The sequence below is a fragment of the Oryctolagus cuniculus genome, chromosome 8, assembly GCF_964237555.1.
Source record: "Oryctolagus cuniculus chromosome 8, mOryCun1.1, whole genome shotgun sequence".
Lineage (NCBI taxonomy): Eukaryota > Metazoa > Chordata > Mammalia > Lagomorpha > Leporidae > Oryctolagus > Oryctolagus cuniculus.
The window spans coordinates 85,941,656-85,968,890 of NC_091439.1; the positions used below are offsets into that span (position 1 = coordinate 85,941,656).

Here is a 27,235-nt window from a genome sequence, read left to right on the forward strand (position 1 = left end):
TTTATGAGATTCTATAATATTAAACCATATTCTATTGCAAAATAGATAGCTACCGTTAAACTTACAACACACTCTGGAGCTGTCAATGGAAATAGATAAATGGTTCTCTGATCAGTAAACCTAAATTTCAGCTCAATTGCACTGTATTTATTTTCTGGTTATGTCTACTTTTAGTATGCTAGATTATCTGATTTCCACAGTAGAAGCAGATTGGAAGCAGTGAAATAAAACAAAGGCAGAGTCTCCTGAAGATGGGTCCAGCATAGTAGTGAGGGAATAGCTGTAAGGAATGGTAGGAGAGAATGGGAGAACGGTCAGGTTGTTTAATGAAAGAAGACAGAGTTTCCTGTCCCCCATTGTGCTCTGCAGATTGCTGGAATACATTGTAGTATAATAACATTCACAACTACAAAGCTTTAACTTCAATTTGAGGGTATTTTCAGACAACTCGTTATAGGAAAATGGAAATGTGAATACTTTCTTGAGAAAATTGCAAAATGGCAAATATGTGAGGTTTTAGGGCTTAATGTATTGAATCCACAGCTATCCTAGTGTACTACCTTTATTTTATGCACTGGAAATCCTAGAGGTAGGATTTTACTTTCTCTGGTTTCAAACTGGTGAGATCTCCCTCATTGAAATACCCTTAATGTATTTTATATTTATTTTCATAATATTCCACAGATTTAATGTATAATGTATCTAATTGCTATGATTCCCCCTGGATTTCAGTTTCATAAAGGTAGGCACTTTTTCCTGTGTTCCCATCCAGTAATACTTATTATCGCTAGTGTAATATAGTTTGTAATGTAGCTTTAAAAGATCTATGCAGTTTTAGTGGTTATGGTTGTAGATGTCAGAGGTTGACTCTTACGGGTCTAAATCCTGGACCAGCAATTTAGTTACTATGGAGATTTGAGTGTATGACTTACTCTCTCTGAGTATCAGTTCCTTCATATGTAAACTTGTGTTAAACCTCCCACAAGACCCCTGTGGTGATTAAATGATCCTGGTACTTGTAAGGCCCCTAGAAAAGCACTTGGAATATAACAAGGACTAAATTTTATGTTGGTTAATTATTATTGCTATGGCCATTGTCAGAAAACTATTGATTATATCCATGTGAAATATACTTGGTTATGGTCCAAATTATACTTGAAAGATTCAACTTGCTTTTCTGCTTCATTATTTTATGTCTATTTAGATATATAAGGCCACTTCAAAAAAGGTAACGAAGAAATGGAATTTAAAGAGATTTTTTGGTACAAAAATATTTGAAATCTATATATATGTTTTTCATAACATACATTTTCCATGAGTTTTTTTAAAAGATTTATTTATTTATTTGAAAGAGTAACAGAGAGAGGAGGAGAAGCAAGAGAGGGAGGTCTTCCTTCCGCTGGTTCACTTCCTCATTGGCTGCAACGGCCGGAGCTGTGCTAATCTGAAGCCAGCAGCCAGGAGCTTCTTCCACGTCTCCCATTTAGGTGCAGGGGCCCAAGGACTTGGGCCATCTTCTACTGCTATCTCAGGCCATAGCAGAGAGCTGGATTGGAAGTGGAGCAGCCGGGACCTGAACTGGCACCCATATGGGATGCCAGCACTGCAGGCGGTGGCTTTACCTGCTATGCCACAGCTCTGCCCCCCACCCCCCATGAACTTTTTTGAAGAACTCTCCTGGCCTGGATTTCAACATTATTTTGCATCAAAATAAGCTCGTCTTATAATTGCACTTCTCATGAATGTTTTGAAATACTCATTTATCTGTTTGGGAAGTTTCTCAGTGTCAGAGGTAATGCCATGTAAGTCTAGGGGGAAAATACCATAGTAATGTCCCTGGGCCTTGAAGTTCATGGTGGTGGTAATATTAACTACAGCTAACCACTCCTTCCTTTACTAGCAATGGATGCTTTTTACATTTGTCTCTCCAATGGCCAAGTCGGTGAGCCCAGTTGTGGTCACCAATACTCATCAGATGGTAGGCAATAGAAAGGAAGACCCCTACGAAGGCCAACTCAAATGACTGAGGAAACAGATCTGGTGAAAAACCAGTACCTCTCAGTCATTAAGATAATTGTTTCACTCTGAATTACTTCTTTCCAACTATACAGTTAAGATTTTCTCTGACTCCATTGAATATTCTGTTGAGATTATGATGGCAATATTTCTAAAATAAAATTTTGAGTTAATATTTGAAGTGTCCAATATTTTCTTGGCTCTATATCTTGCAAAAATACATATTAGGTGGTATTTTTATTTGCTGTCAACTTTGTCACATTAAAATGAACTGACTGCATGGTAAATAAAATAATCATGATAAATGTATTTATGGATAACCATGTGTTCATTATCTGTAATAAAAGCTATCATATCTTTTTAAATAAATTAATACATTTCCCAGTTAATTATAAATCTTTCAAAATATTCCTACCATAATTATTATTATGTAAGGATATTTTGATATTTTAAGTTTCAAATTTACCTGTTCACTGAATTCTATGAATTGCAATATTTCAGTTGCTTTTAAATTTCTATAAATAGAGGTGGATATTTGAACTAATGCTTAAGACACTGCTTGGGACAGCCACATCCCAGATTGTAGTGCCTGGTTCAAGTCACTTCCGATTCCAGTTTGCTACTAATGCACACCCTGGGAGGCAGCAGGTTATGAATTAAATATTTGGGTCCCTGCCACCCGCGTGGAAGCCCTGGATTGAATTACTGATTCCTGGCTTCCACCTGCATTAGCCCTGGCTGCTGTAGGCATCTGGGGAGTAAACCAGCAGATAGGAGGCCTCCCTCTCTCCCCCTCTCAAATAAACACACACCAAAACTAAAATACTCTCGATATTGATAGTATTTTATTATAAAATGGTAAAACATATACAACATAGAATTTTCCAATTATAACCGGTTTTCTGTACAATCCGGTAACACTGAGAGTATTCACAAAGTTGTGCAATCCAGTAACACTGAGTATATTCACAAGGTTCTGTAATCATCACCACTCTCCATTTCTAGAATGTTTTCATAATCGTAAATTGAAACTTATTAATCAATAATTCCCTAACTTCCCATCCACTTAATCTCTGGTAAATACTTTATTTTCTGTCTCTATGAATTTGTGCCATATGTAAGTGTATTCATGGAGAATTTGTTCTTTTGTCTGTTTTACTTCACCTTCTGTAGCATTTTTAAGCTTCATTTATGTTGTAACATGAATTTCATTTCATTTTAATGTATGTCTAAATCTCATGTTGTCTATCCATTCATCCATGGATAGATATTTGGATTATTTCCACCTTTTGGCTATTGTGAATAATGCTGCTATGAATTTTGTTGTACAAATATCTGTTTGACATTCTACTTTCAGTTCTTTTGGGTATATATACAGAAGTAGACTTGACGGATATTATGATAATTCTTTGTTTAATTTTTTAATGGACTGGCATACTGTCTTCCATAGTAGCTACATCATTTTACATTTTTTAAAAGATTTTATTTATTCATTTGAGAGGTAGAGTTACAGAGAAAGGCAGAGAGAGAAGTCTTCTAGGTGCTGGTTCACTTCCTAGATGGCCCCAATGGCCAGAGCCGAGCCAATCTGAAGTCAGAAGCCAGGAGCCTCTTCTGGGTCTCACACATGGGTGCAGGGGCCCAAGCATTTGGGCCATTTTCTACTGCTTTCCCAGGGCATAGCAGAGGAGTAGCCAGGACATAAACCAGTGCCCATATGGGATTCTGGTGCCGCAGGTGGAAGCCTAGCCCCACTACACCACAGTGCTGGCCCCATCGTTTCACATTTCTACCAGCAATGTATAAGAATTTCAGGTTTTCTTTTCCTCTCAAGCAGTTTTTTTCTTTTTTTCATATATCAGCCATCCGAATGGGTGTGAAGTGGGACAATGACAGGGCTTTATTTAAAAAAAAAATTAAAGATTTATTTATTTATTTCAAAGACAGAGTTAGAGAGGCAGAGATAGAGAAAGAGAGGTCTTCCATCCTCGGTTTCACTCCCCAAATGGATGCGACAGCTGGAGCTGAGTTGATCTGAAGCCAGGGGCCACGAGCTTCTTCTGGATCTCCCACGTGGGTGAAGGGGCCCAAGCACTAGGGCCATCTTCTGCTGCTTTCCTAGGTGCATTAGCAGGGAGTGGGGTTAGAAGTAGGGCAGCTGGGATTTGATGCTGGTGCTGCAGGCCTGGACTTTAACCTGCTGTGCCACAGCACTGACCCCAGCGTTTTTTTTGTTTGTTTGTTTGTTTTTTGTTTTGTTTTTTTTTTCTTCCAATTTTCTACTTACGTTTTCCATTCTTAAATAAGTAACGTGCATTTGTTCTTAAAATTTGTTTTTATTTATGTACTTAGGGTCTACAACATGTTGCTTTGAAATCCATATATATGCTGAAATGATTAATACAAATACACAAACATATTCTTTACCTTCCACAGTTACTGTTCAATGTGGGTATGTGAGTGGCAAGAGTACTTCAGATCTATTCTCGTAGGTAATTTCCTTCATACAACAGAATATTATTAATTAGAATCCTCATGCTGTACATTACATCTTGAGACTTATTCTTCATATCTAACTGCAAATCTGTACCCTTTGATCTACTTCTCCATGTCTCCTCTTTCCTTGCCTATAGCAACTACTCTTCTACTCTCTGTTTCTGTTTATGCAACTTAAAAGAAAGAACCTGGGTATATAAGGAAATGTAGTCATCCAGTATTTTTCTTTTGTCTGGTTTATTTCACTGATTATGATGTCCTGCAGGTTCATCCATGTTGTTGTAGATGGTGCGGTCTCCTTTTAAAGGATGAACTGTATTCCATTGGGTGTGTGTGACTTTTCCCCCCATTCATCCATTGATGAACACTTACCCAACTTGGCCATTGTGAGTAATGCTGCAGGGAACATGGGAGTGCAGCTATCTCTACAGGTACTAGGCATTTCCAGTTTAGGCATTCTGCTTGGCATGGGAATACAAAGATAAATGGCCTATATGATAAGTGTTGATTATCTAAGTGCATATTTCCTAAGAAATATAGTTGATTTTTTTGTGTGGTTATATGTTTTTATTTCTATTAGGAAAATACATAGTTGTAGAATTGCTGTGTCATAAAGTAAGTATTTAACTTTCTTTAAGAAACTCTTAAGTCATTTTCCCAGGGAGATGATACCATTTTATACTTCTACCAGGTGTGTATCAGCGTTAGAAAGGTTCTTACTGATTGGTAGACATTACTTGATTAGGTTGCCAGAAATTATTTTTTCATTACTTTTTTTTCTAAGTTCATCTAAAAAATCTAGACGTGTTGTTTAGCTGTCTCTATATTTGATTAAATTGATTTATTTTTACAATAAAAAGATACTTAACATTCAAGTCATTACAGATCTTTGTGAAATGAAATCTCTCTCTCTGCTTCAACATGTCAACCTGTCTTATTCCCACTGTGCGAATTAACACAGTCCTCTGGAAAGGAGGTTGGCGTGTGGTTTGCAAGATCGTGAAGTTACAGTGATGACCTTTGGACACCAAATTGACTGTTTTCTGTCTCTTTGATCCATGGCATAATAGACTTGTTCTATATGAATGGTTAGGAGTGCTGTGTGTTGGTAAATTGAAAACCATGGTTAAGTAAATATCCTTCAAAAATATATACAAAAATGTATGAACTATAGAAGGATTATTAATCCTTAAAAATATTGTATACAAATTCTCATTCAGAAGAATTTATTGATTGAACATAGATGAATCGCTGTTAATTAAACAAGCTTTTGATAATCCTGAAGTTTGCTACAATTTTTATTTTTAATATCCATTTTCATACACAATTCTCCCAAGGTAAAGCACATAGGACATTGAAGTTATTGTTTAAGAACATGCTGACTAATGATATTTTCCAAGTTCATTTGGGTATAGATATAACTTCATTTCCTCATAAAAGTGAAAATCAATAAAGGATAAATGCTTTAAAAATTCTTCTTGAGTGGGGGATGATTGAACAATACTAGATTTCTGTTTGTCAGACTTCGGTTGCTCAAAACTTGCTTGTTTATGAAGTGATAATGTGGTTAGGAGGGTAGATAAAAGTGGTTAAACTGATAGAACTCAATGGTTCCTGCTAATGAATTTGTTCATTATGTAGGCTGTAAGGGTATTATTCTAAATATAAAAAGAAGGAATCTTGATGTAATCCTTTTAAATCTGGGAATAAATTTTGTAAATCCTGAACAATGATATATCAACTGTGGAATTTTAAATCTTAAAGGTTGTTATGATTATAGGAAAAAGATTCTGTTAATTTTGAGTCTTAGTAGCCTACATGATTTGAGTCTATTATAAAGTAATAAATTTATGTAGTGTTAGCTTTTGAACCAATATTTGTGCCTGGAATTTAGATTTGCTTTTTCTTATTTCCATATGCTCTGTTTGAAACATATGTTAAGTTGTATATTTAAAACTAGAAGTACCAAAAAATCCACATAAAAATATGTTTTCTTCATTATCAAAGGCTTCAATGCCATCATACTTTGGGAAAAGAAAGAAAGTGAATATAAGTCAAATATGTAGAATGGACTTTTCTTAGCACCAAATGAACAGCTGGCCCTCTTTTTGCAAGGTGCATTGATGTTGTCAGAACAAACTCAATAAAAATTCAGATACAATTGTCCCTGTTTGGGTTTGCCAGCACAAGAATATTTTATTCATTCAAGCTTCTCCAAGTTCCAAAGATTGATGTTGACTTTGATGGAAAAATACAATGATGCATATTTAGAATGACCGATCTTTCATGTTTAAATCTAAAAACTGTGCTGCTGCAGTTGGATTTTTCTCAGGTCTGGCATTGAAGTAAAGCCCTGCACTGTCAGAGTATGTTAGGTCAGAGTATGACAGTTTAACACAGCCTTGGTTATGGCATTGCACTGATGTCTGACTGCCATGATTGTTTTAGGTTTGTTTGTTTCACTTACCAAAGAGATACTTTCAATCATGACATTTTAAAATTGAATTTTCATTGTTTAGCTCAAACAAGTGAGCCAGGGATTGAATTTAAAGAAAGCAAGCTTTATAAACATGAGAGTTTTCACATTTATAGTTTTCTGTCTTTTCATGTTCGTAACTCTAAAAATGGACTCTATTCTAATCCTGCCATAGAAGTACTAATTTTTCTAATAAAATCACACCAAAGGAAGAACAACTCTCAAAATTCACTGTAGATATTTCATTAATTATAAATAGGATGTAGTCATTGAAGCTTATTTATCAAGTTACGTTTCACTACTTTTGTTTTGAAGAGTTGTTATTTGAAAGAGTTACAGGCCAGCGCCGCGGCTCACTAGGCTAATCCTCTGCCTAGCGGCGCCGGCACACCGGGTTCTAGTCCTGGTCGGGGCGTCGGATTCTGTCCCAGTTGCCCCTCTTCCAGGCCAGCTCTCTGCTGTGGCCAGGGAGTGCTGTGGAGGATGGCCCAAATCCTTGGGCCCTGCACCCCATGGGAGACCAGGATAAGTACCTGGCTCCTGCCATCGGATCAGCGTGGTGTGCCGGCCCCAGTGTGCCAGCTGTGGCAGCCATTGGAGGGTGAACCAACAGAGATAGAGATAGAGAGAGAGAGAGAAAGAGAGAGAGGGGGGTCTTCCATCCACAACAGCTGGGGCTGGGCCAGACTGGAGCCAGGAGCCTCTTCTGGTTCTCCCACATGGGTGCAGGAGTCCAAGCACTTGGGTCATCTTCCACTGCTTCCCCAAATGCATTAACAGGGAGCTGGATCAGAAATGGAGCAGATGGGACTCAAACCAGTGCTCATATGGACGCTGACATTGCATGCATTGGGTTAATCCGCTGTCCACAAACTGACCCCATGACACTATTTTTAATAATATCCTCATTACTTTTTAAAAGCCAACATCTTTTCTTGTTAATGAGAAATCCAGTACTTAAACTTTTATCTTTAGTAGCGAATTCAATTTGAGAGCATTTAAAAATATGTTCCAGAAAATCTGCATGAATTATGCTGTTTTGTATTTTCAAATTTAATGATGTTCACAATAAGTATGAGATTATTTCTCCTTGAGCATAAGTTGACTTCTAGAATTTTATGAATACATAGAAACAGTATTATTCAGCTATGTTGAGAACAATCATGTTTCCTCAACTATTGTTTTTGTTGACAGGGAGTAACACAGGCATAGAGGAAAGTAAATACCAATGGGGTCAGTTAACCAGGCCCTGATTCAGCATTTTCACTACTTCATGATATGTGTACATGTGGTTAGCTTGCACATTATGACTACTTCCTGCATGTTGAAAACGTGTTGTATTTAGTCAAAAGTATCACAGTGGACTCAGAATATAAACTTTCTGTCTTCACTGTTTGTTGGTGGCTTAAACCATGAAACAGGCTCCACTTCCGCCATTTGCTCCCTGTTTAAGATGGCATCAAGTTCCACTCCTCTCTAATGCCTGCTTGTTTCCCAGTTTGGAACACTTCTATCCTGCAGTTTAGCCACTTCCTTAATGTGCCCAGTCCTGGAACACAAAACAGGAAATAGGGCATTTAGGCCTGCTTGAATGTTCAATGTGACAGCATAAGCCAGGAAGACTTGCCATAGAACAGTGGCCACAATTATTTAATTACAAGTCAGTTAGCAAAATAAAGTGTAGTTTTATAGTTTTATATTTGTATTTTAGAGAAGTTAATCATTGTATTTTACTTTGTAGCTTGCTAAAATCAGTGTGTTGTTAAGATACTTTCAGTGGTTACACAAATCTGAATATCAGATAGATACAGATATAATTTATTACTTCAAGCCCAATAGTTCTTATTCATTCAGTAAATATTTTTTAAATGGTTTATTTATTTATTTATTTGAAAGTCAGAGTTAGGGAGAGAGAGAGGGAGAGATAGAAATCTTCCAACTGCTGGTTTACTCCCCGAATGGGCACAACAGCCAGGGCTGGATCAGGCCGAATCTAGGATCCAGGAGCTTCTTCTGGGTCTCCCACATGAGTACAGGAGCCCAAGTAGTTAGTTGGGCCATCTTCTGCTGCTTTCCCAGGCACATTAACAGAGAGTTGGATCAGAAGTAGAGCGACTGGGACTTGAACTGGCTCTCATATGGGATGCTGGCACTGCAGATGGCGACTTAATCTGCTGTGCCACAGTGCCGGCCCCTCAGTAAATATTTTTAAGCACTTATACTACAAGGTGGGAACTGACTCAGATATTTGCAAAATAGTAAGAAAAACCATCATGGAGCTTGCATGGACTTTAACAAATATTCAAGTTGTTTGTTTAAAAAGTTGTTATAATGCTGAAACAACTTTACATTCATCCAGTGTCTATTTTTTTGTATTAGGATAATATTATAGGCTATATTATAATTACTATATTATATATATAATATATTATATATTATTATTCTTGATTTAGACAACCATTTTGGCTTAGAATATCAAAATTTATTTCTCTGAGTTAACTTTATATCCTTACCTATCTATCTTCTATCTTGCACTAGCACTAGACTCAACACTTGATTTGTAGATAGATCTAAATTCCAATTTCTGGTTCTGGAATAATTTTGAGTACTTACACAGAACATTAGGACATGACCAAATGGGAATTAAATAATAAAAGCCAATAACTTTTGTTATTTGACTCTAAAATGTATGTATCTTCATCATAATTTTTTTTCTCTGTACCAAGTGAAATGTTCTTTATACCGAGAAATAAGTGAGTATACATTAGATTTTAGTCAACTTGTTTTTTGATATGCTGTCACAATTATGCTGTTTCCTTAATTTGAAATTCTGTATACTTATATGTATATAAATGTTTAAACTTTGTGAAACTGTATACTTTTTTTTTTTTTAAGATTTCCTTATTTATTTGAGAGATAGAATTACAGAGAGTAAGAGAGAGAGACAGAGAGAGAGAGAGAGGTCTTCCATCTGCTGGTTCATTCCCCAAATGGCCACAACTACTAGAGCTTGGCTGATCTGAAGCCAGGGGCCAGGAGCTTCATCTGGGTCTCCCACATGGGTGCAGGAGCCCAAGAACTTGGCCTGTCTTCCAGTGCTTTCCCAGGCCATCAGCAGAAATCTGGATTGGAAGTGGTGCTGGCGGCATTGGAACCAGAACATTTAGGATTCTGGCACTGCAGGCAGAGGATTAACCTGCTATACCACAGTGCTGGCCCCTAGTTTTCTTTTTTATTGAAATTAAATACATCGCTAAAGATGATTTAATTTCTCCATAATATATTTTAAGACTCACTCTTGTTAGTTGGTATAAGTTATTTAGACTAGGAATGCTGGCTGGTGCTGTGGCTCACTTGGCTAATCCTCCACCTGACGCGTCAGCACCCTGGGTTCTAGTCCTGGTTAGGGTGCCAGGTACTAGTCCCGGTTGCTCCTCTTCCAATCCAGCTCTCTGCTGGGCCTGGGAGGGCAGCGGAGGATGGCCCAAGTGCTTGAGTCCCTGCACCCTCATGGGAGACTGGGAGGAAGTACCCGGCTCCTGGCTTCTGATCAGTGCAGCGCCAGCCGTAGTGGCCATTTGGGGAGTGAACCAGTGGAAAAAGGACCTTTCTCTCTGTCTCTCTCTCACTGTCTCTGTCTCTCTGTCTCTCTCTCTCTCTCTCACTGTTTAGCTCTTCCTGGCACCCCCCTCCAAAAAAAAAGACTAGGAATGCCTTCAGAGATTAAAAGATAAAATTAATGCACATTTCATTTCTTTTCTAATTGTGAGCAAGGGATCCCCATTAAACACCACTTGTATACTTACTGATTAGTAAAATGACAGTGGATTCTGTCTGTGCAGTGTAGATTCTGGTGGCTGTGTTTGGGCGGCTTGTTCAGACTTACATTTGCACATAAGACCAGGGATGGCTTCCTTCTGTTACTGGCCTAATTTTAGTATCTGTATATGATTTAAGGTGTTGCTTGAACTTTTGTTCTTCATGGTAAATTTAGCAATAAATGTAGCCATTTGGATGATGCTCTTGCAGTTTAGAAGGTAGAGGTATAATGTGGAGACTTTTAATTCACATTACTTATGTGTGATCAAAGCATATATCATTTTATATCATACACCTAAGTATTAGTCTGTAATACATATTCAGAATTGAATCCTGATAGTAGAGATTTGGATGTGTATTTTATATATTAAGAATGACCTCAGCAGTTGTTTTAAATTGGTTTTCCTAATGAGATAAAATATTGAAAGCATAAGTTTGATGCTGGAAAGTGAATATAGGGGTCGGTATTGGGTACAGTGGTTAAGTTGTATCACATATCAGGAGAGTCCCTGAGTTCAAGTCCTGCTCTGCTTCCAATCCAGCTTCCTGATGATGTGCACCCTTGGAAGCAGCAGGTAATGGCTCAAGTAGCTGGGCCCTGTCACCCATGTGGGAACCCAGACTGAAGTCCAGGCTCTTAGATTTGGCTGGCCCATCACTAGCTATCCTTCTCTCTCTCTCTCTCTCTCTCTGTCTTTCTCTCTCTTCCCCTCTCTGCTTTTCAAATAACTTTTTTTTTTTTAAAAAAAGATGTTGAATATGTATATATGTCTTCCAGCTGGAATAAATATCTAGAATGTATTCGGTAACTGTTTGCTGTGCTGAAGGAAAGCAACATTAAAAAATTTATTTTACAGTTAAAGCTTTACAGAATTTTTCTAAGAATTGTTTATCATTTTTCAGAAACTCATCCAATGTTCTCCAGTGTGAAACTTTAAAAATCATACATTTCTGAAAATAATTTTAGTTGATATTATCCACAGAGAATCAATTTTAAAACTTGAAGTTTTTAATATTGGCTGTTCTTTGAAAAATCCTGCTAAACAATCATTCTTTGTCTCAAATTGGCTGCAAGTTTTACCATCTGACAAATGGATTAAAGAGCACTGAATATTTAACTTAATCAAACATGTACAAGTACAGGCTGAGTTAGACAATATATTTTAGTTATTAGTTTTTGACTGGGATGACAAAGTACATTATTTTAGGGCCCCCATAATGATATTTTAACTCAAAACACCAGATTATCTAATGCTAAATTATTACATTGCCAAGACTATAGACATACACTAGGAAAATCTCTCAACAAATATTTTTCAATGTTAATTATGTGTAAGCTTCAAAATTTCTATCATAATGTACCAGTAGCAGTTTGATAAACCAAATGAATTTTCTCAATGCCTAATTTTCTAGAAAAATACATGCATTGTATGTAATATTTTTACTGTGTGACCTTAACAACTGACACGGATTTTTAAGTCTAGAAATACTATAGCTAAAATTAGTAACTTCATACCAGAATTCCTCCACACTGAGTAAATTAATTTGTCCTATTTCCCACATGACTAAATGGTGGTGAGGTAATGTGCCTTTTATTTGATCTTCTAATATTTGTCTAAGTGCATACTCCAAATATTGATTATGTTTTCCATTAGCAACTTCTGGCCATAATGGTTAGAGTTTGGGTTCTTTAGTCTAACATTGTGTGTTATTATTTTTGGACTGGGACAACAAACATTATGTTAGGGACCCAAAAGTAAGTATTTAGCTCAGAGTGTTTTTGTTTACTTTGTTTTGTCTTTTGTCCTAGTAAATCTCAAAAATTTGAAATATAAGTCACTTAATATTTTAGTGCAATCTGCTGTAGAGAAGAGACCCAGATGTTTACTATTTGTAATTAGTGACTTTTTAAAAAGATTTCTTAAGTTTTTTTTTAAAATTCTTTTTATTTATTTCTTTTAGAGAGAGTTATAGACAGAGAGGGAGAGGCAGAGAAAGGTTTTCCATCTACTGTTTCACTCTGCAAATGGCCACAACATTTCTGCAAGCACTTGGGACACTTTCTACTGCTTTCCCAGGCCACAGAAGAGAGCTGTTTTGGAAGAGGAACAGCTGGGACATGAACCAACCCCCCATATGGGATGCTGGCACTGCGGACAGAGGCTTAGTCCACTACACCACAACGCCAGCCCCTGTAATTAATTATTTTTTTTTTTAACTTTTATTTGATATAAATTTCCAAAGTACAGCTTATGGATTACAGTGGCTTTTTCCCTCCCATAACTTCCCTCCCACCCGCAACCCTCCCATCTCCCGCTCTCTCTCCATCCCATTCAGATCAAGATTCATTTTCAATTATCTTTATATACAGAAGATCAATTTAGTATACATTAAGTAAAAGTAAAGATTTCAACAGTTTGCACCCACACAGAAACACAAAGTGTAAGGTACTGTTTGATTACTAGTTATACCATTGATTCACATAGTACAACACATTAAGGACAGAGATCCTACATGGGGAGTAAGTGCAAAGTGACTCCTGTTGTTGAGTTAACAATTGACACTCCTGTTTATGGTGTCAGTAATCATCCGAGGCTCTTGTCAAGAGTTGCCAGGGCTATGGAAGCCTGTTGAGTTCCCCAACTCTGATCTTACTTAGGCAAGGCCATAGTCAAAGTGGAAGTTCTCTCCTCCCTTCAGAGAAAGGTACCTCCTTCTTTGATGGCCTGTTCTTTCCGCTGGGATCTCACTCATAGATAGATAGATAGATAGATATTTTTTTTTTGCCACAGTGTCTTGGCTTTCCATGCCTGAAATACTCTCATAGGCTTTTTAGCCGGATCCACATGCCTTAAGGGCTGATTCTGAGGCCAGAGTGCTGTTTAGGACATCCGCCATTCTTTGAGTCTGCTGTGTATCCCACTTCCCATGTTGGGTCGTTCTCTCCTTTTTAATTCTATCAGTTAGTATTAGCAGACACTAGTCTTGTTTATGTGATCCCTTTGACTCTTAATCCTATCATTATGATCAGTACTTTATTTTTAACAGAGACAATATATGACAGTTACCACTACAAGACTTTGCATGATAGGTTCTCAGCTTCTTTGCATCCTAGAGTTTCTGGTCTCTCATTGTCCATCACTCACTCTGTTCCTGCCACCTTTCTGTACTGTTATCCACAGACATGGTACAGTTGTTTTTACTCTAGGGCATTCACATTTGCTGGTTTCTCTACTAGAATTATTCTTCCCCAGATAGTCACAGTATCATTGATTTCCTTTGAATGTCTAATCCAGTGCCACCTCTATGGTACTACAACATTGCAACCCATCCAACACACGACTGCTAAATATTTTTGACATGACTCCAGTTGTCCTTGATAAAATTCTTTCATTGTGGCATGTCTTTTACATTCCTGCCCCCAAAACTGTAATTAACCACCTTGCTCCAAGGAACCCTGGATGTTATGTTATTTAGAGAACACATTTTGGATACCAGAGGTACTAATTGTTACTGTGTTAGGTTTGCTCCTAAGCCTTTCAGCAGACAGAGCTAAAAAATGTAATGATTTTGAAAAATAATCCTGATTTCATGGCACAGTTTCAGTTCCAAATTAACATTATAAGGTTTTCCTGAATGTCTTTGAATTTATGGTATCTCTTCACTTTAATGTGAAAATTCTTGATCTTAACAAATTAATGTAATTACTTACATGGTTCTGTCCTATTATACATATAAACTAATGCTAAAATAATATGAGTAATTTAAAACTGATGGATAACATAAAACATTTCTTTGCTAGTCTACTTATCTTTTGAACATTTTCTGTTGTAAGTGCACAGTCAAGATACTGTGTGAAATCACTTAAAATAGCTTTGTTCTGAATATGGTTTAGTATTATTTGTGTCAGTATATTTCCAGTACTTAACTCTTCTGTATCTGATTTCAGTTTGCTTTACTCTTTGTTCTCCCTTGCTCTCTTTTGGATTAATGTGGTATCTTTTTGGTTATATATTGCATATATTACCTTTTAAAGATATAATCTTTGTGTTCTTTTTCAGTGATTGTACTAAAGATAATAATATGTTTAGTTTTTCTACCATCAAATAACCGTAGGTCAGTAACAATATATAAATAGCACAGTAGCATGATTTCCATTTTGCTCTTTCCTGCATTGTGTGATTTTCTTGTCATATATTTTGTTCTTCATATGCTATGAATTCAGTAATAATGTTACTTTTTTGGCTTTAAATGATAGTGTCATAAAATTTTTATTTCTTTTATATGTTTATATTTTTGTCTATTTACTCATGTTTACTGTCCTGTCTCTGTTTAAATCTTTCTGTGGATCTGGACATCCATTTACTCTCTTGTCCTTTAGTTCCCAGAACTTTCAGCACATGTTATTATGAAAGTCTACTGTGGATAAATTATCTCCACAGGTATTTATCTGTAAATATCTTTATTTCGCCTAGATTTCTTTAGGGTATTTTTCTCTGAATATGGAAATCTTGGCTGACTTTTTTTCCCACTTAGCAATTGAGAGAGTTCTATTGTCTTATGACCTCCATTGTTTTTGATATAAAGTCAGCTGTCATGCTTCTCATTATTCTGTCTATTCTCGTTTGTTTTTTGTTGGTGGGCAAGCAGGCAAGGTATGTTCTGACATACTTAGGCTATCAGAGTTTCACCCTATGTTTTTGTGTTTTCTGTGTATTTATACCGCCTCAGGTTCACTGAGTTTCTTCAATCTGGATGTCTTGTCTTCCATCAATTTCATGAAGTTCTTGGAAATTATTTTTCAAGTATTTCTTCCGTTGTGTTTTCTTTCAACTCCTATGAGATACGAATTGCTCATATTAAAAACTGCTAAATATTGTCCAACATCTCAGATTTGCTTTAGTTTTTTTCCCCTTTGTAATTTAGTTTGGTCTATTTCTTTTCTCTTACCTTCAAGTTCAGTAAGTCTCTTCCAGAAGCTATGTCCTGTCTAATTTTACACAAATCCAATACATTCTTTATGTTGAATACTGCATTTTTCCTCTCTAGTTTTTCTATTTCATTCACACTTGGAGTATTTTCAGTTTCCATATTTCTGCCAAAATTCCCCATATCTTTATGCAAGTCAGCCAGCTTTATTACTAAATCTTTTGATTTTTTTTTCATAGCTACTTTAAAGCACTTGTAAACTGCAATATCTTGGCCTTCTGTGTTGGTTGTTGAAGGGTATTTTTTGGTGTTTGTTCTGTGATTATAGGTCATATTTTTCTTTGTGTATACAGCAATGTCTGAATTTATGCTGGATATTTTTAATTAAAAATAGAGACCAATTTAGAAAATTCTACACCTAGAAAAGTATATAACACTTCTTCTGTTATTTTGCTAGTATTTATTGTTGGGCTGGGTCTGAGTTGTGGTCTTAGTTTTAGTTAACTACTAACTTCAACAATTTTGAGGGCAAGATCAAGAATTTCCCTTCAACACAGTTCTCTCTCTGCTGGACAGATGTGAACGTGAGTTGTGGAGGAGGTCTCTTGCTCTCACTGTCATGTTTCACTACTATTCCAAATTTTCTGTGTCTTGGAAGTCCTGTCTCCATATTGATTCCCTGTCCACATCCTTTGGCCAGTGCCATGCGCTCTATCTATGAGTTTTGGATGTGTTTTCCTTTGTTCTGCTTTAACCTCTCAGCAGCCCTCAGTCCCACAGGGCTATTTTTCTCGTTGCTCTTGCCATGTCCAGAGCCATCAGTATGGTGCTTCTTTTCCCTTGGAGAAGGCCCATGGGTGTTTGTGGAAAGAATATTCTCCTGCCTTTCACAGACTTCAGTTGACTGCTTTCAAGGAAAGCCTCATCTACTGTGGCAAGATATCTCTCCAAAATTTGCTTTCCTGCCATATTCTTTGCTTTTTCAAGGCTTCTGCCTTGCATATAGTGAAAGCTATTATGGTTGTAAGGATTTCTTTTAATTAGACAATTTTTTTCAAGTGCAGAATATTTATGTTTGCATTTGGTAGTATTCAAAAAGATATATTGGAAGTTGCCTCATTTACGTTCTTATTCAGTATTACCTGTGCCGCTTCTCTACCTGTCAATAACTAGTTTTGTTTTCAAAGCAATTATTATTCTCTTTCTTTTAAACATAAGCATATATTAATGCTAGTGTATTTTTCTTTTAATAATATGAGGATAGTATATGGTGTATGCTATATACACCCATTTTTCCCCTTTAATAAATTCTATACACTACAATATACTTAATAGTCTATAGAGATCTTCCTCATGCTTTGTAACAGCTGTATATTATTTGTAGTATCCCATTATCTATTTGATTCTTATTTTATTTGGCATGTCTCTTACAGATAGAAATTCAGGTTTTCAATTTTTTGTTAATATTTGTATCGCTAACGTGCATAATTTATTTCATGCTTTTCTCTAATTTTTTATTTTTTTATTTTTATTTTTTTTTCTTTTTTTGACAGGCAGAGTGGACAGTGAGAGAGAGAGAGAGAAAGGTCTTCCTTTGCCGTTGGTTCACCCTCCAATGGCCGCCGCGGCAGGCGCGCTGCGGCCGGCGCACCGCGCTGATCCGATGGCAGGAGCCAGGAGCCAGGTGCTTTTCCTGGTCTCCCATGGGGTGCAGGGCCCAAACACCTGGGCCATCCTCCACTGCACTCCCTGGCCACAGCAGAGAGCTGGCCTGGAAGGGGGGCAACCGGGACAGAATCCGGCGCCCCAACCGGGACTAGAACCCGGTGTGCCGGCGCCGCTAGGCGGAGGATTAGCCTAGTGAGCCGCGGCGCCGGCGCTTTTCTCTAATTTTAAAGTTGTATTTCTAAGTTTTTTTTTAACAACTGGTTTAAGATCTAGGACATCGAGCCGGCGCCGCGGCTCACTAGGCTAATCCTCTGTAGGCTAATCCTCTGCCTAGCGGCGCCGGCACACCGGGTTCTAGTCCCGGTTGGGGCGCCGGATTCTGTCCCGGTTGCCCCCCTTCCAGGCCAGCTCTCTGCTGTGGCCAGGGAGTGCAGTGGAGGATGGCCCAGGTGCTTGGGCCCTGCACCCCATGGGAGACCAGGAGAAGCACCTGGCTCCTGGCTCCTGCCATCGGATCAGCGCGGTGCGCCGGCCGCAGCGCGCCTGCCGCGGCGGCCATTGGAGGGTGAACCAACGGCAAAGGAAGACCTTTCTCTCTGTCTCTCTCTCTCTCTCACTGTCCACTCTGCCTGTCAAAAAATTAAAAAAAAAAAAAAAAGATCTAGGACATAATATGTACTATAATTGAATTTGGAAAGTAAAGTCATTTCTGCACTACATATGAAGAATTCAATGAAATAATATTGACCAGCTAAAAAGATATGCAGAATTCCATTCTGATTTTATCTATATCTGTATCTATGTGTGTATCTTTTGGGGGATTACTTTCCAGTCTGACTTATGAAGCCAAACAGAAGCTATTGCTAACAATGATTTCCAGGGGATTGTCAAGATTGTATCTATATCTACATATATCTCTGTATCTCACAACTAATAACTTAAAAGGATCATTTTCAAATATTATTATTAAGATATGTTAGATACTTCATTAATTTGCAACTATATGCCTGAGATAAGACAGAATAAGAAGTACACATATTTTAAAAATAAATACTAACAGTATGTGTGGAGTCATTAAAATTTTGCAGGTACAAAATGAAGAATGAAGAGACTTTAAAAAATACTTGCAAGTAAAATTTTCAAGCAACTCAGAGCTTTCCCTCATAATATTGACAGAATATCCACATGGGACATGGTCTGTATTGTAAAGTGGGATATTTATAGATTGAGTTCCCATTAGAAAAGAGTTTATGGAATTTACATTTCAGCTCAAAACCTTGCAGTTTTATGTAGAGCAAGAGAAACAGCGAGAGAGAGAGAATGAGAATAGTGTGTACCTTTTCTTCAGTCCATAGTTGCTACAGAAAATCTCCATCCGAGAACCCTATTGTGTTCTCAAGTTTCTCCTTATTTGAGTGATTTCTTAGGCTTGTTTGATTTGTCTTTGTGTCTGTGTGTATCTGTGCTTTGTATATCTGTGCTTTGTATACAATTTTAACTTTGAAGCACTATTCACTGTTGCTCAGAGTATGCAGCTTTAGTAACTTCTTAGAAGTGGAGATATAAATAAATCAACTATCTGTGTTTGAAAAGTCTAAACGAAAGTGCAGTTGTTTGCTTCAGCTTGTCAATGGATATTTATGAGGTGTGTATAATACTGTAACAGTTATAGCAGTGAAATACATCCTGTGCAGATAGCTAGTAAAGGAGCTCACAAGTGTTAATGCCAGTGGAATTTTAATGCCCAAGATATGGGGAACATGGCACTTGCTCTGGTTAATGCTGATCCGACTGGCCACAATAAAAATGAGGGGGTGATATCAATATTTGAATACTGTGATGGAGTTGAGTTCTATATACTTAACCAATGGCAAATATGTCAGTTTCTACCATTGTCTTGTTTTATCCCTCGGTTTAGTTAACTGCAGACTAATAATACACTATCAGGCATTTTTCTTGGAGGTGTCTCTTTCTCCTCCATACTCACTGTGAAACCTAAGAGAAGAGGTTGCCAACAATGATTTCTAGGATAATATCCATAATTTTCTCACTCTAATAGAAACTTGTTATTATCTGGAATAAGGTAAATGAAATTAAAGCTCCCAGATTCTGAGTATGAGTTACCCTTGGTTACGACCACGGTTATATTTGTGATGCATCCTCAGTGCATTCTATTCCTTTTTTAGAGAGAATGTTTATAGTAGAACAGAATCCTCACAGAGAGTTATTCTCTGATAGGTTGAGAATATTAATACATTTGCAGTCTGTAAAGAATTATATTATGTGCCAGCGCCGCGGCTCATTAGGCTAATCCTCCGCCTTGCGGCACCAGCACACCAGGTTCTAGTCCCGGTCGGGGTGCCGGATTCTGTCCCGGTTGCCCCTCTTCCAGGCCAGCTCTCTGCTGTGGTCAGGGAGTGCAGTGGAGGATGGCCCAAGTGCTTGGGCCCTGCACCCCATGGGAAACCAGGAGAAGCACCTAGCTCCTGCCATTGGGTCAGCGCAGTGCGCTGGCCGCAGCGTGCTGGCCGCGGCGGCCATTGGAGGATGAACCAACGGCAAAGGAAGACCTTTCTCTCTGTCTCTCTCTCTCACTGTCCATTCTGCCTGTCAAAAAATAAAAAAAAAATTAAAAAAAAGAATTATATTATGCTTACTTTCTCATAACAGGCAAAGAAAACAAGGTTATGTTTTTTGTGTTTTGATGCAGGCAATTTCTTCTTGTGGAAGAACGTTTTGGGTTCCATGAACAATAGTACAGTTTTAACCAGTTTTCATGTTTAAACTAAAAGTTTGTGTTAATTATCTGTGCTGTCTTAGTTCAGTTTCAGTTCAAATGAATCATTGTTTGGCATCAACTGCCTTATTTTTATTTTTTTTAAGGTTTTATTTATTTACTTGAGAGATAGAGTTACAGACAGAGAAAGGGAGAGACAGAAAGGTCTTCCATCTGCAGGTTCACTCCCTGAATGACCACAGTGGCTGGAGGTGGGCCAATCTGAAGCCAGGAGACAGGAGGTTCTTCCAGGTATCCTGTGTGGGTGCAGGGGCACAAGCATTTGAGCCATCTTTTACTGCTCTTCCAGGCTATAGTGGAGAGCTGGATTGGAAGAGGAGCAGCTGGCTCTTGAACTGGTGCCCATATGGGATGCCAGCTTGCAGATGCTTAACCTACAACACCACAGTGCAGATCCCGACATTAGCGGTCTTCATTAAGTTCTACCACAAGAAAATGGAGAATAGATATGATATGGCCTTTTTGTATAAGGTAGAGATTAAGGTAATACATTTGTTGGGGGTGTTTTTGGAGTTTGAGATGAATTTGGATATTCTTTATGACTGGGAAAGTTGAGAGTTAAGAAAGCATTCTGAACAAGTTTAAATTTACTTATCATTTACTCGCTTCTAAAGAAGTATTGAGAGAGAGAAAAAAAAATAAAAGCTCAGAAGAATAAAAACATAAAAATAACCATGGACCAAAGTTAAGGTATAGCTAGCTATAAGAGAACATGCATACCAGAAGTAGCAAAAGATTTTAGAATTTTCTGTAAATCTGAGTTTCCTGAGAGCCAAGGTGTAAAGAGAAACAGGTTGAGTTCTATCATTGGCATTTTATAGGAACAAACGGAAGCACGTGTGCTTAGCAGAGCATGCTTTTTCCCAGCTTTAACCTCCAAGGAAACCTCCAAGGAAAATTGATCCCTGAATACCAGTGTCATCAATTGTGGTTTTCCAAAATGCAGATTTCTCATATGTAACAAAAAGTCACGTGAGACCTTCATATGACCAAAAGTTAAAAGGAATAAAATATTGTCATAGATCTGTGAAGGTATTTCCAAGGAAATAAAACCAAGTCTAGATATATGGATGGTTTAATGGTGATCTGGCTTAGGGTAGGCATGAAGATATCTGGAATAATAGTTACCACACTACAGCTTTACTGAAAACAAAATATTGTACAGTACTAAATTTCAATTTTAAATGTTTGATGAATTTGAAGCTTTTTGGGTAGAATCAGGTTTGAAAGCCTACTTTCTCTCTTCTTGTGCATCACCCTGGCTACAGTGGCCTCACATGCACTTGTACAACTCACAGACACAGTATATAAAAGTCACTGGTCTCGGGCCGGCGCCGCGGCTCACTAGGCTAATCCTCCGCCTAGCGGCGCCGGCACACCGGGTTCTAGTCCCGGTTGGGGCGCCGGATTCTGTCCCGGTTGCCCCTCTTCCAGGCCAGCCCTCTGCTGTGGCCAGGGAGTGCAGTGGAGGATGGCCCAGGTGCTTGGGCCCTGCACCCCATGGGAGACCAGGAAAAGCACCTGGCTCCTGGCTCCTGCCATCGGATCAGCGCGGTGCGCCGGCCGCAGCGCGCCGGCCGCGGCGGCCATTGGAGGGTGAACCAACGGCAAAGGAAGACCTTTCTCTCTGTCTCTCTCTCACTGTCCACTCTGCCTGTCAAAAAAAATAAAAAAAAATAAAAAAAAATAATAAAAAATAAAAAAATAAAATAAAAAAAAAGTCACTGGTCTTGATATATAGAAAGTTAACATTTTACTCAGAACCTCTTTCTCAATTGATCTGGAAAAATAGGATTCAAAGTTGTCATTGATAAGTACTTGAGATATGAATATTCTAAATTGTTATTTGGATAGAGAAATGTATGCCCAAGATACTGAATGTAAGATGAGAAGATTTGATGTGGGATGAAAATTGAAGAGCCTCCCTTATATTTATTTGTATTTAAATATAATGAACTCCAGCGGGCATAGGGCATGGGGTAGGCTATACATGTATACTGCCATTTACCTACATGCAGATAGATAAAGAACACACACTTCACTGAAACTCCAAGAATTTTGTACCATAAAAATGAAATTTTTGACTGTAGAGTATAAATTTTAATGTTGACTATAGATTGTGTTTATAAGACTATATTAAGTATAGATTATGATTTATTAATATGTCTTCCTTTGCCATGCACATGCACTTTGGAGTTCAACCACACTCAGATGGGTTCACAATGGAATTGTTCATTAAATAAAACCCGAAGACAAGTAAATGAGTTGACCCATGGGAACACTAAGTACTGAAAAGCTTTGCTGTAGTTAGCAGTTGGTGGCGATTCCTGAGAATGAGTAACTGACAAGTTCCTGTGTTGACTTTTAAAACATAAACATCAGTGTTTAGAAAGGATTTCAAGTTTGTTCATTGTCTTTATTCTCTGAAAATTAATCTTTCTTTTAAAATTAGCAAATATATGAATATACAGAGAAGGTATTAAACTAGAATGCAGGAAATCATTTGCAATCCCACCCCCATAGCATGTTGGTGTATTGTCTGTGAGTGTTTTTGTTTTTGGATGTATGTTGCATAATTGTAATCATGTATGTATGCAGTTTGGCATTTTCTTTACACTTAAAATTTCCTTACATCTTCACAAAGTTTTCTATTTTGATGGGTACATAATATTGAATTAGATGGATGAATCATGATTTAACTATTCTCTGATTATTGGTGAGAAATAAATATAAGTTGACAGGTTATATTTTCCAGTATTATAAAAATACATGATAATATTTTAGAATCTCTTTCTAGCTATTTTATTGGGTTAGATACCCGAAATGAAATTACTGAACCAAAGGATATAAGCTTTTTAAGAGCATTTTTGTATACTTGTACTCTGCTTACCCTATAGACTTTGTCAATTTATGCTTCACTGGCAACGTGTTAGAGTTCTTTTTTTGACATAGAAACTCACTAATTAGCAATCTATTCAGTATAAGGTATCATAAAACAATATCCTTTAAAAGCAAACGAATTTGTTACTTTTAAGCCACAATTTTTATCAGGCAAAGAAAATGTTGCCATTCCTAGGTCATAGTACAACGATGTCAGTCATTAGCACATAAATGCATTTCATATGTGCTGTAAAACATTTTATTTTAGGTTGGGAAACATGCCAATAATATTCTGGTTTATAATTTCCCAGTTTTTTAATATATTGAGAAAGATCAGCTATAACCTAGTCAATTAATATCTAAATCATCACAATTTATGAATTAATGTATTTTAAATGTATTCACCTGTAATCTAAAGTCAGGTGTTAAAAATCTGTCCTTTCTGCCTACTCTTAATTTCTTTAAATATTGAAGAAATTCTACTTCTAATAATTTTGCTAAATGAATTAAGTTTCAGAATGATTTCATTTCATCGAACTAATACTATATTCCTAAGGCAAATGATGAAATATATTTATCCAAAATTTTAAAATTATTATAGGCTTGAAACACTAATTTAATTCCATGTTATATTTGCTAAATGGTGTTACTGTTAAGGTTTATGACTTAGCGATTGTAAGTCATGATACTGAATTGGTTGCATTGATTGCCTGATTGCATGAATGCTCCTGAAAACAACCTAAGAATATTCTTGGCCTTTTCCATATCTCGATGCCTGAATAGAGCCCAATTTAATATCAAGAAAATTGAGAAATAATATGAAAATAAATATTTGGAAATAGGTAAAATTATAATTATTTCTTCATATTAATAATTATAATTAATAATACTACATGTTATAGTATTCCTTCAACATTTAAGCCACCTGAGTTTAAATTTCTTGAATTATTTTGTGAACTATAATGTGAGCATAATATACACTCATCTTAACTCTTACTAGCAGAAATCTTGTGTTTCTCTATTTTAGTATATTACTTCCATTTTTACAATGGTTATAATCCTGTCACTTGAATTAGTATTAACTTCTATATAGAGAATAAAGGTTAAAATTATGTAAATTCAGGGAGCTTCAAAATATCCATGGGTGAAATGTAATCAAAAGATAATGGGCATTTCTGTGAGCTTCCTCAGGCCCCCTCATTATTTTGCTTTTATATGTGTCTATAAATGTGGCCTTTGTTGAATAGTTTCTGATTAAACCATTCAGGTAACTTTTAAAAAATTTTTAGCACTTGTATTATTTGTCATAAAAGTGAGAGATTCTCAGAAAAAATAATATTAACCAATAATACTTTATATGCCATACTGTTCTCTGATAAGTTGTGTTTTCAAGCTATCTTATATTGCTTTGCTTGATACCTTGATAAGATCTCTTTTGTGGAAAGCATTTTAAGCATGTGCTATAACAGAACTGCAAGTTTAGCATGTCCCATTTCTTGCAAAACATTTGTTCTGTAATGTTCTAGAATAATCTTCTTGCTGTGATGCCAGTGGTAGTCCAAACATCCCTGCTTGTAAGCATAGTTGACATTATCACTAATATGTTTTGAAGGACAGTATTGGGCATATGACAAGGGCCACAGCTACCTCATCATGGTCTCTTCCATCCAGGATGTGTTGCCATGAATTTATAATTTTCTGGGGTAGAGGATTATAGCTGCCAAATGAAACAATTCCCTGGAAGTAAGATGCCTAATGGAATACTGAATTAAAATTCCTTGCTTGTCCAAAGTTGCTTTTTTATTTGATAATCTTTCCTCTTTAGGGCTACCCTCATCCACTTTCTTTATATTTTCCTCTCTGTTCCCTCTACTGCATTTCTGTCCTTTGCAATCTCTTCTTCAAATTAATCATTATTCATTATTTGCATTTTGATCTGAATCCACAACTAGTGGAGATTTTAAACAACTTTTTGTTTATATGAGGTGGAGGGGAGGGAGAGAGAGAAAGCAAGAGAGAGAGAGCAAGCACATGCTCCCATCTGGTTCACTCTCTAGATGACCACAATGTCTGAGACTGGGCCAGGGCCAAAGCCAGGAGCCAGGAACACAATCCAGATTTCCTTCTTGGGTGACAGGAGCCTTATTATTTGAGCTATCACATTTGCCTCCCAGATTTAATGTGGTGTAGCTTTAGAGGAGATACAATGGTCTCTGTAGGAGAAGGGGTCAATGATTGGAAGAACTGCGGAATGCTTAACAATAACTCCTAAGCAGTTCTCCTGCAAGTTGTCAAGTTTTAAATTTTTTCTGGAAAAAAAAAATCACATCTAGACTTTAACAGGTATTGGTAAAAGTCCATGATCACAAGAAGATAAAAAACATTTGATGGTTTCTGTTAATGGATATGGGTATGTGTTAAAACATATGAGAGCATTTGTTTTTTAATAGTCTTTCTTTTCCTTTCTGGTACTTAAATCAATAGACAGTTGCAGTTGATAATGATACTTAATTGCAGCGTTGGGAGAGTTATAACATGGACCTCAAAGTCAAAACCCATAGGATTTTCTTCATTCACATTTCTGTGTTTTTAATAAAAATACATCAAAGGAAATAGGAAATAATTTAGGACTGGAATAATTTAGCCACTGAAGTGATTTTAGAATTTGAATAAGCTATAAATCCCACTTGTTACACTATCCAGTTGCTTAAAGTAAACTAATTATAGTGGCCAAGACTACTCCAGTATGTAGAATAGAATTAGTCAAAGAAAGGCCATTATTTCTATACCCAGTTCATTAGTGATAGAACTCAGATTCATGATCGATTCTTCCCATAATTAGAAGAAAAAAAGCTTTTACTTTTGTTCTATAAATACACAAAAGATGCTGTATTCCTCATATATTTGTTTGATTCTGGAAAATTGCCATAAGGTAATAGCTATTAATGTTCCTCATTGTTTAATGTGCATTGTTCAGAACTATATTTTATTGCAGAAAAGGATACTTTTAAAAGTTCATGGAAAATAGAATTAGAAGATATGTTTAGTGCAAAAGTTTTTGAGATTCATGCATATAGTTGATCTGCATACAGTTCATGAATATGCATATTATGAAAAAACTGCATGGATTTTAAATTTTTACATGAAAATGAACTTTTTATTCAATTTTTCTATGAACTTCTTGAACTTTCTTCATATACAGTTATATTATTATCATATAATTCATATATAGATACATTATTATTCTTTAGGATTGATTTATTATTTTGCTGAAATACTCCTACATGATGTCACTTTCCCCACATGCCTCCCTTAAGAAAAGTGTGCACAAAAAGGGATTTGTTGTGGAAATAACAGTTTGAATGTTTTCCTATCTTTGAAGGATATACTCTTCCCTTAGCTAGTGTGAACAATCTTCACTTAATCTTCATTCTAAAATCTTTTTTTAATTTTTAAATTGTTTTCTTTTTTAGCTTTAAAATGTAACTTTTTTGCCATAATCACTTCATATATAGATACTATATACATACACATATTTACTAGTTTTTCTTAAAAATACATTAATATCACAAAGAGAGGAATTCATGATAATAAGATAGTATATGTTAATGATTGTAACAAGGTATATTGTCATGTATGTGGCATGATTCAGTAAAGGAATATTTATAACCATATACCAAATGACATGAATCACACAATTTTTATACTCTCTCTGTATTAACTTCCACACATAAGAGAAAAAACAGGATATTTGTCGTTCTAAAAATCTTACTTCAAAGTTCTTGATAATACCAGAGTCCATGACCAGCGATCATGTGCGTTACCATGCACATTCGACCTCATTCTGGTGTGACTTCTCTGCTTTTCTTCCACTTCCCTTTGCACTGGTATTTTTTGTAGACATTAGGCACAAAGTCAGTAATGAAATTGGCAATTATAGTAGTAATGTTCCCTGTAAACTTACTTAGAAGACAGATAATTTGATGAATGTTTGCTTTTATGCAAAAGTTAATGGAAAGTCTTACATCTATTTCACTTTTATATTTTTGTTTCTTCATTAATTTCTGAAATTCCCAAATGTATTGAGCAATCATTTTTGAAAGGAAAATAGACAAGCAATTCTGCTTTTATGTTTCAAGCTTTCTTCTTCAGCA

The 27,235-nt window shown here is 36.6% G+C and overlaps 1 protein-coding gene across 2 annotated transcripts in view; it reads left to right on the forward strand.

The window, feature by feature from the left end:
• ANTXR2 (ANTXR cell adhesion molecule 2) overlaps positions 1-27,235 on the forward strand; it is a 153,925-nt gene that overhangs the window by 123,829 nt on the left and 2,861 nt on the right. The gene's annotated exons all lie outside the window — the stretch shown is intronic.